General features: G+C 34.2%; 1 protein-coding gene and 1 non-coding gene across 2 annotated transcripts in view; both read left to right on the forward strand.

Annotated features, from left to right (window-relative positions):
• Nucleotides 1-10,937, forward strand: part of LOC127834823 (uncharacterized) — a 112,046-nt gene that overhangs the window by 40,533 nt on the left and 60,576 nt on the right. The window lies entirely within an intron of this gene.
• Nucleotides 174-255, forward strand: Trnaf-aaa (transfer RNA phenylalanine (anticodon AAA)). The gene has a single exon. It is a non-coding gene; the product is annotated as a tRNA-Phe (tRNA).

Below are 10,937 nucleotides of genomic sequence, written 5' to 3' on the forward strand. Positions count from 1 at the left end.
ATTTCGATATATGTTTTTAAATATTCATTTAGAATACATTAGTTTCACTATAAATATTGACTTTGATCCAATAATCATCTGAAAAAAAGGATTTCGCGATTTCTTCAAAGATTTAGCGAGCCTTTTTACCTGTTTATTTATGGATATCTAATTTAAGGTTGCAATGATGTGAAGTTGTCGTGGCCGAGTGGTTAAGGCGATGGACTAAAAATCTTTTGGGATCTTCCCGCGCAGGTTCGATTCCTGCCGACATCGCATACTTTTTGCGACGCGTTTTATTTCTTTTCTAACGTAATTTGATTTAATATAGCACATAAGCTATGTTTATTGTTAAATATGTTGAAAATTGTATGCACATCCTTCAATTTTAAAATTAAAACAACGTTATGGCTAAATTGATTAATTTACTGCTGAAAATACGAATGATGCATGTTGCATTTTTATTTTATTTCAAAAAGTAAACGGTAAATCCGTCTAATTTTTTGGTATTTTTGCTGTATATAGTGTTTATATAAAAATAAAATAAAAGTTAAGATGGACATGTGTCGAAAAATGCGAAATAAGCCAGATATTTAATTCTGAAATCGAAAATGTCTGTACAGTCGATTTCGCCAGTATGTATATCATGCATGTACAATGTGAATCTAAATTTAGTTTTACGGATCATTTTAATTTCCTGCAACGATATCTATTCATACGACACACGAACACTTACTCCGATCCTAATAAAAAGACGAACGCTTCGGTTATTGTAGGAAAATATGTACGAAATATCTTCGTCACAATCGACTCGGGGCGCTTATTTGTCTTTGCTGCATTTTATGAAATTCGTCTTCAATGTAGATTTTTTCTTGTCTATTTTGTGTTATTGTAACATATTTTTATCAATATATTACAATTTAACACGTACCAAAATCGTTCATATCCACTTTATGTTCTTTAATCGATATTTTTACGTCAGACTGATAGAAACTGCCGATCCTGCTTACTGTTGATTAGTCTCTTTATATACATACACATTTTATACGCTAACTTTCGTTCACAACAAACGTATTATTCTAAACAGATTCCACCAAAATTTTGTGAAATTCTCGTGGCGAGCTTACGATATTGATAAGCGAAATGAATATTAGTTTTACTTGCTATACGACGTCAACGAGGAATCTTTTAAAGATACGAAGACAATCGTGAAACAAAAATTATCTCCGGAATCGTTCGTAAAATGCAATAAATCGTCTTCTGAACCAGAAAACAAGGAAAAAGTACACCTGTTACAGAAAACAATCTCTCGATCGATAGCATGTTTTCGTACGCTGAACGGAGCATATTGAAGTAAAAGTTCAATTTCACAAATCGAACCTTTTAAAAGCGTCGTTTGATGTGATAATTGTGAAGATGTATTTTTTTATTTACTCAATTTGAAATCTGAAAATATTTCAAAATACAGGAAATATCTGCCTATTTACGCAGAGACAAGTACAATCTTAATTCTTATATATTAAGCTTAAATAGCGTAATGTTGTCAAGTACCAGGTATGATATTGGTTGGTTTATGGGCAAGAAGAATCATTTTTTCCTATCTGTTTGCTTGTATGGAAGTTTAAACTTCCTCATTAACATAAATATTGTATCACCACTTGTTCGCCGTTTTATCCCATTGTTAGTCGTTTATATATTTTCGGTGATCGTACGTTTCCATTCACTTCCATAAACTGCTGCTCTAGGCATTTATCCCGCATTGTTTATGACTTTCAAAATAATGAGAGCGATTAAATATTAAACGTTTCTTAATCGCCGTTTTGGTATTCGCCGCATGATTGACATTCAGTACGTGTTTCCAGATATTTGGCGGTTCCAAAGCTAAGAAACGTTGAGGTAGGGATGACAACACTATTGCGCAAATTTTCAAATGCTCAATTTATTGTTTTATCAATATGTGTCGCTCTGCAAAGATAATCGTTTTATTTTTTTTAAAGCAAACAGAGAAATATTTGTCTGGGGTAAAAGCACAATGTTTATTTACTGATATACGACACTGATATCCGACACGCTAGCCCATAACATTAAAGGCTTATTAAAATGTAACCATATATCAGACGTAACTATATATCAAAGGCTTTCTCTACAATTAACATGCGCACCTTTACTTTATTATGACATTATAATCAAAAGGTCGCAGACAATGATCTGACACGTCTTTACAATTTACTTCATTGAAACGCAAACTATACGTAGGAGTCCGAAGAAACCTTATAAGCAGATAACTAATGCTATTTAAGAAATAATTGTCATTATCTTGTTGCTAGTCGGTAAATAAACAATATACGAACGTTTAATGTACATGAATAAAGAAACGAGGATTAGGGCGAATATGATGAAATCATACTTGAGCTTCGCTCTCGAAAAAAAGAGGCTACTTAATGGATGTGCGTTAAGTGTGGTCACAGGCCGCACCGGCTAATTAAGGGCTAAGGCCCTTTCCGCATAAACTGGATTTTATTCGAGACTGTGCATTCTAATATGGGACCACATTTTACGCACATGCATAAAGCCCAGTTTGTAATTGGCCGATACACTTTACATTTTCATAATTTGACTCATTTTTAACTATTGAAGTTACATCTATATTTAACAATGATGTACCCATACCACAGACATGTGTTTTTGCTCTCGATTCTTGTTTGTTTATATAGAGATCAGCACCAATTTTTTTCATTATATTCACTATTATTGCCTTGACATCGAACGTCTGAATTAGTCTACGTGAAACGATAATATATGTACCTTTGTTTGTCAGTTTTGTTAATGTGAAAACTTGTTTCTTTTGCATGTGCAACTACCACCTGCCATGCTTGCGAATGTGTAAAGTGATTTGTAGAACAAAACCCAACTTGCTCCTGAGCAGTGTTTGAGCTTCCGGTTACATTAGGACGCATAGCTTGCATACCGTCACTGCAATCTGTTTTATTGCGATGTATTTTTTGCAACGTTACCGACACACGCACCAAAGAAATGTGCGTGTACATATTTATGTATTCAAATTTTGAACCGATTTATGTAGACTATAGTAGCTTTATACAAAACAGGATTGCAAACTGTGGGTATAACATGAACACAAAAACAGTTGAACAAATATCGAATTGCTTAAAGATAAAGTTTAACTTACCCCTCACCAAGCATTAAGTGAAAACACAGTTATAATTAAAATCAACCAAGGCTATTGAAGTATGAAATGCTTAACGTACGCGTTTTAAGACACCAATCATATGAATCTATAACGTCAAAAGCTTCGTTGTGTTGTGGTTAAGAGAGCTGAACATACCATACAATTTTCAAAATATTAATGAATGAGTATGAATGCAGGTACCAGGCCTTATAAATTGCATTAATTTATCCGGGAGTAACGTTCAATAGAAATCGAAGCTCACTAGTGTTCATTGATTACATAAACAGTCTCACATTCAGATCAAAACATGCCTATATGTTTTGGTTTCACAAATGAATTCTGTATCTGAAAGGAACCAAATATAATCTTGTGCAGTTTCAACGAATTGCTGAATAGATTAAAGATGATGAATTTTGTAAAATAATGTACTTATTTGCTTTTAAACGCATATTTTTCGAAAGGTAAATTCTGATGATGGTTATTGATAGCAAACCTGAAGTCATCTTAAAAAGAATGTTCATTGCCTAATGATGTATCCTGTATGAACATCTGTATGTTTACATCTAGCTAATTATCATCTTGTTGTTGATTAATGCCGAAGTCATCGCATCTCTCGGTATCCGGAGATAATCGTCAAAGCGCGCGATTGAAAATGAAAATTATTTCAAACATAATGGACTGGAAGCTTTTGAAAGCTTTTTTCGCTAAGACATATCAACACATTTCTGAAAAGATAAATTTAAGAAATAGATGTTAAGTCATAGTCTGTGGTTCAATTACTCGCAGTAATGAGTCTAGATACGAATGAATTAAATCACGCAAATGCAATACTTCTCTATACTCCGAGCATCTTTAAACAACGTGGACTCGTTCGCGCATACCGAATTCGTCATCTAAGAACAACAAAACTGTATGGCGTCAAATTTCACAAATAAAATGAAGCAAATGTGATCAGATTAATGTCTAAAATCAAAGAGGCATGATGAAGTCATTTAAGTTAACAACTTAGTGAACAATACATGCTAGCACACTCATGTAAACTATAAAGTTAAATAAAGTGTTTTTCTGTGTCAATATAGTTATACAATGTAGCACCATATATTATCATAATGACACATTGGTGTCACCATTTTAATTTAAAGCATTTATGCACGTTCATTTTATACTTAAATATCCCGGAATTCGTCAGTACAATTTAAACAGTATCCTTGATCAAAATAGTTATTGCAGAAATAACCCACGCTTGCAAACAACCGGCGTATTACTATATCTAGCAACAAAACATTGTTAAAATGAATTATCAAATGTTCTGACAAATGTCGCGCCGAAAATGTCTACGACTTTGCGGCACAGCATTGAGCGAAAGTTCTTGGACCGATAATGCTTTGCCAGGACGATGTGACCTGGTGGAGTTGAATACGGTTGAATAATCTCTTAATATACCGTGTAAATGCTAACATAGTGTCACATTTTTACCAACATGTCGATAAATTCTTGTGATGAGTGTTTAACGATTCGGTGGGTTAAATAAGAGTCTAAATGCTATATATCGACATTGGGAGATCTATAAACAATACGAACAATGTAGCACAACTGCTTTAGACAGCAATCATTTAAGCGGTCGATAGCATGTTTTCGTATGTTTCGTATATCTGATATCAATAAAACTACAATGTACCTATTGAACCTTCCGAACGCGTCGTTCGATGCGTTAAATATGAACAGATATTGTCTGATTAACTTTATTCGGTATTTTCCAATAGTTCAAAATATCAGGAGCGTTTGCTATCGGAATGGTGTCAGGTAGAAAATATTTATTTGATTGGTTATTTGACAAGAGGTATCATGTTTCCCTATATGTTCGCTTGAATGAAAGGTTGAGCTTCCTAAAGGCACTGTCATACTTCAGCGAATCGCCTTTGCAATCGTGCGACGTATAACATATTTCGTGCCCCCAATTGTTATGCGTTCGTATATATTGTTTGTTAGTCCGCCTCAATTCACTGCCTTAATCAGGTGCTCAAAGCATTTAACCGCATTATTTTGGACTGGATACACTCATGCGAGTGATAAAATTAACGCATGTGCATCGCTCTTAACTCTTTTCATTTGCTACACACCTTTTGTTTCACATTCGCCGCGCGTTTCACAATAAGTGCATGTTTACCAATATTACGCGGTTCCCTTAATATGCTTTAAAGACAAGCATGCGTGTCGACGAGTTAGCGATAACAATCAAAATAACGTAGATTTTGAAGTGATTAATTTCTTGTTCATTTATGTGCACAGATACTCGTTTATTCTTGTGATAGCAAACAACGAAATAAGTGTGTTGGGATTAAGCACAGTTAATATTTTCTGATATACGACGCTGATAAACGACGAAAGAGTACTTAACCTTAAAGGCTTAATAAAATGTAACACAATATTAGACATAATATTTTGCACCATGTTACACACGCACACCTAAAAAGCGAGAATATATGTAAATTAAAGGATAATGATAATACCCGTATTTAACATGTACTCCATTGAAACACATACTATACATTGGAATCCGATGAAACGCTGCGTGTCAATCATAGATGCTATTCAAGAAATAACTGTCTAGGTCTGGATTCTCGCTAAAAAGAGACTTCATTTTCACGAAAAACAACAACATTAAAGTATCGTTCATAATCATCATGTGCACATTTAGTTTACGCACATTCATTCAGTCAAGTTTTCCCAGAGCGAACAATAGTTGTTTGTTGACCAATAAATACATTAATCTATACATCGTTTATAATTAAACTTATGTTTGCTATGGAAATGATATTTGACAATGCTGAGCCCAGAAACAGGACATCTACTGGGTTTGATCGGAATTTTTGTTCATATTGAGATCGGCAATCATATTAAATAATATTATATTTTGTCTATGTAATGACCACCTGGTGTACTTGTTTTGTTTTATTGAAGTTGATATGTAGAAAAAAAAACAACATTTCTGCGCGATGTAAGAGCTTCCGTTAAAAATTTAACGCAACCTTCTCACGCTTGCGTAACGTAACCGCATCCTGTTTTGTTGCGCAATTTTTAATTTGTTTTTCTGCAACATTACCGACTCGCTCAGCAAAGCAATGTGCGTAAACATGTATATAGGTATTTACTTAGATTGTCAACCGTTTTGTTTTAGCCTGACGTACATTTATGCAAAAAGAGCATTTCAAAATTTTGGTATACAATTGAAACAGAATAGTTGAAAAAACAACAACAACATATTTTCATAAAGGTCAAGGTTTAATTACCCTCACAAAACATTAACGGAGTATACAGTAATTATAGTCGACTAGCTCTATTGAGGTTTTATGTTACATTCACACGTATGAATCTATGACGTCACAAACTTCGTTGTGTTGTGGGTAAGGTAGCTGAATTGCAAAACAAGTCAGTTCTTTGAAACAGAACAAAAGCTTTTTGTTATTAACGAAACGATCCCATGTATTTATGATTGAAACCTACTCGTTTGTTACATTGTTCAGCAGTACAAGGTACGAGCACGATTTTGACCTATTTCAAACAATTGTTGAATGGATATTAATAGAGGTATCGACCTTATAATTACTTTACCCGCGAGTCAAGTTCAATGGAGATCTAAGCACCCAGATTTTAACCTTGTTGTTTACTGATTACAAAAAAAACCGTCCCATATTCAGAGCAGACCATGGCAATATAATAGGTTTCACAGTTAAATTTCAAATCTGAAAAGTTATGCCTGGTGTTGCAAGAAGAACACATGTTAAAGATAACAACTATCGGTCGATTGTATGTTTTCGCATGCTGCGCGTGCCTTTTGAAGTACAAATTTAAAATGTCTTATTTCTACTTATTAAAAGCGTTGTTCCATGGACAAAAATGTGAATATATATTTTTCGATTGACTTAGTTCAAAAGGGTTTAAAAGTTAAACATAATAGGAGTGGTTGCCTTTTAAACAGAGACAATATCAACCCTCAAGTTTGACTATCGGAATGGTGTCAATTATCACTTATTAATCTATGTGGCTATTGTTCAAGAGGTATCATGTTTCCCAGCTGTCCGCTTTAATGAGAGGTTAAACGGCCTTCAAGGAACTGTCGCACTTCAGCGATTGTTCGGCGAATGAAAAGCAATTAACCAAAATATTGTCTCGCCATTTGTTCGCCGTAAAATGGTGCTCCAATAAGACACTAGCATTAATTAACACTTCCCAAAATAATGCTTTCTATTGAATAAACGCTTCTGAATCGCCCTATATCGGTACTCCTTTTGACATTCACCGCGCGCTTCACAATCGGTAAATTTTTCCCAATTTTCGGCGGTTCCTATGTGAGCTTCTAAGAAGCGGTCCTTACTGAGCTACTAAGAAGCGGAGACATGCCGACGAGGTAGTGATAACAAACAAAATAACATAGCGGTCGAGTGCAAAGTGCTGAAACTCCATTAAATCTATGGTACTCCAATTATGTTCAGAATCATGAATAAAGCGCAACTTTTTTTTAACTTTAGAAATTTTACATTCCTTTAATTTACTGAAGATACGTGACCAATTAAAAAAAAACTGTATTTCAAATGTTATGTTTTGAGTTTACTGTTGGATTATTATTATTATTCACTTAAATGTTTGGTGAAATAATCCGTACCATGTGTGAGGCTTGGGCGATCTTAAACCGGTTTAAACCTTATCTGCTATGCCTTTTATTACTGTTTAAAAGGGTTGACCAGAGTTATTTGGATTATATGGGATTATATGGGAATTGGTCACTTGTCTAAAATAAAAGTCTAATAGTGATAATTAGGATAATCTGCTGATGCAACTTGATTTGAAATTTGTATTTGATATTTCCCATTATGCTTTATGTTCATCCTCCATTTATCATTAAGGCCGAGTTATACACATTTAATGATACATTAATGAAGTTTGCATCTTGTGTCGATGTTTTCCCCGTTTGATTTGTTAGCTCTGATAAGTCAAAATTATAATAACAAGGACGAACCGTGACTTATAAAATAGAAATTTTAACAAGCAGTACCAAAAGTAAAGATTTTTACAAAATGTTGTTTGCATTAATTGAAGCATATAGCATGTAAAGCAACTCCAACGTCTGACTCAATGTACCATAATGACAACGTGTTTCTACAGTATTGTTCCAAACAGTTTCAGAACAGTTTAAACGGGTATACATACCGTTTTTCTTATAATTATATACATGTTCAAACATAACACATATTCACATTTTTCAAGCAGATCTATATGTATGAAGTGAAATTATATTGATGGAATCGTAAGGACAAATCGATTTACGATGCAAAAGAAAACAATATTTAATTTTTATAAAGACATTCTTCGCATAGTATAATGAAAAGCAAAGTACAGTCCTGTTATCGATAAAACACATGTATAGTGGTACATTTGTGGGTATCGTCATGGTGATGATGTTGTTGTGAGTATGAGAAAGGCAAGGCTTTGAATATGATTAAGATTATAATGATTATGACATTGAAAAAGTGGCAGAAGAAGAAATGGATGAACAGGGTTGGTAATCATGATGCTGTGTATCATCAATGTGGTCAACGAATCGTCGCCGTCTTGGAGTTAATACATGTATGTAGATTTGTGCCGATTTTATCTCAAATGTTTAAGTAGCACACTACTAAATCTACAAACCCATATGTCCAGAATACTAATTTGAATATTTTAAGAGCAGGCTATGTGGTACATTACACATTCAAATAACACATGAAATCAAAGAAATAAAAAAACATTTTTTTTCTTCCAAGATGTCGGCATATTTGATGATAAACAACAGCGCGATTACTCAACCTGATTAAGTGATATCATAACAAGATAAAAAGATTGATATGATGTGATGGGATAAAGATAATAGTGATTGGACATTATGAAGACATTGATGATTCCAACTTAATTTTAATGACAAACACTTTGGAGATCATTATGACAATTAGGAGGAGGAGGTTGCGTAGATGATGATCAACCGTTGCGGCAAATGTTGTTATTTCAGCTAAAACACAACCGCTTACGCAAATAGTAGTTGAACAAAGAAGTCGACCTGATAAATAAGCTCACTGCAGTGATGTTTATCAATTTAAGTCGTTGTTATAAAGCTCTGAAACGCGTTGATTTGTTATAAACAAGTTAATAGTCACTATGTGCTTTGCTTTGATTTGCAACATTGAGAGAAAAGTGTATTGACGTATAATTGGTATAATATATTTGCAACAAATGCTAGCAATTCACATGTGGGTAAGATTCATTCAATCTATAAAAATCTTCAATGGTTATTTATTTCTACCTTTTCAACGACCAATTTATCGAAGTCCAGCAAAATACTTCCTGTAGAGGAAACCGTGTCGGAAGACCAGGCTATTCAAATAAGAACAATGAGGAGTTTCGCAATATCGATAATTGTCGATACCCGTTAAAATGAACTTATTGGGGCATATTGCCACAGGACGGCAAGACATTGAATAATTTGTTTGGAAATATTTGAATCAGTTTAGAAAACAAAACAGTTACACCTTTCAAATCTGTTTTTTTTTTGTTATTTGAACAAACAGAACGGGATTTTTGTTTGTGAGCGTAAGTTATTTACTTTTCAAGTAGATTCATAAGTTAAGACAAAACGTTACCTAAGTAAAAATATTGTTCGATTTTCAGTTTTTTTATCTGTTAATAAATACTTATTGATAGGTCTTACGCTATTGGATTTTATTTATACGCGCATCAGAAAGAGATCTACGATATATCATTATTTTTTTAAATATATGATATTGTTTTGTATTTTCAAAATTGTTCGCATACACACAGCGAGCAATATTATACAGTAGGGAAGCTACTTTTGTATGTTTTTGTATCTTTTTGTGCAGTTGATTGCCATAATATTTTTAACGTGCGTTATTAACGTGATTTATTTACTGTTAAATCAAATTATCATTTATTTAAAAATGTTATATTTCCCTGCTGAAATAATAAAAATCAAAAACAAATCATGAAAATTGAACTTCTAAAAGTAGTATTCACATATTGTGGAAAAAATACCAGTGAATGATAGGAAATGTAGACAGTATATTTACATGTATACTAATCTGTGTACTAAAATGTATTTTGCTACAAATACAGCATTTAATATCCAGTTATACGTATGTGAATAAATATAAAAGTACAATATAAAAATGCAAATACCAGAAAGAACGAAATTTATTAAAACTATTATTAGGAATCAAACAAAGATTTTATGATGTAGGCATATACAAATTCGTTGCCCTTCAGTACAATTTTAATTCCTTTTTTACGCGCTTGCTTATACCTCAGTCACAAATAGACACCGATCACCGTCCGATCAGCGGCCGACGTATTTCTCCGCTCATCGGGCTGGCGACCGGCCGATGATCGCACGGAAACCGGGCCAGTTTGTAGCATCGGGCGGCGTCCGGATTAATTTTAAGTCTCACTTAAAATTTTACCCGACGTCGGGCCCGGGAAGGAATCGAGTTGAGATCGAAACAAGATCGGACGATCAACGCACGGGTATCGCCCGGCGATCGCCCGACATCGGATTAATTGACCGTGTATCGGCAAAAGTAAAGGTATTTCCCAGAGGCATATACAGCGGCCGGCGACCGTCTGATTGCCGGAGGGCCTCCGCACGATGTCCGACGGACGCCGGACGATGCTCGTTATGATACACGTACAATGAATCCGATTTCGGGCGCACGCCGGGCGATTACCG

Source organism: Dreissena polymorpha, chromosome 6 (genome assembly GCF_020536995.1).
Source record: "Dreissena polymorpha isolate Duluth1 chromosome 6, UMN_Dpol_1.0, whole genome shotgun sequence".
NCBI classification, from domain to species: Eukaryota; Metazoa; Mollusca; class Bivalvia; order Myida; family Dreissenidae; genus Dreissena; species Dreissena polymorpha.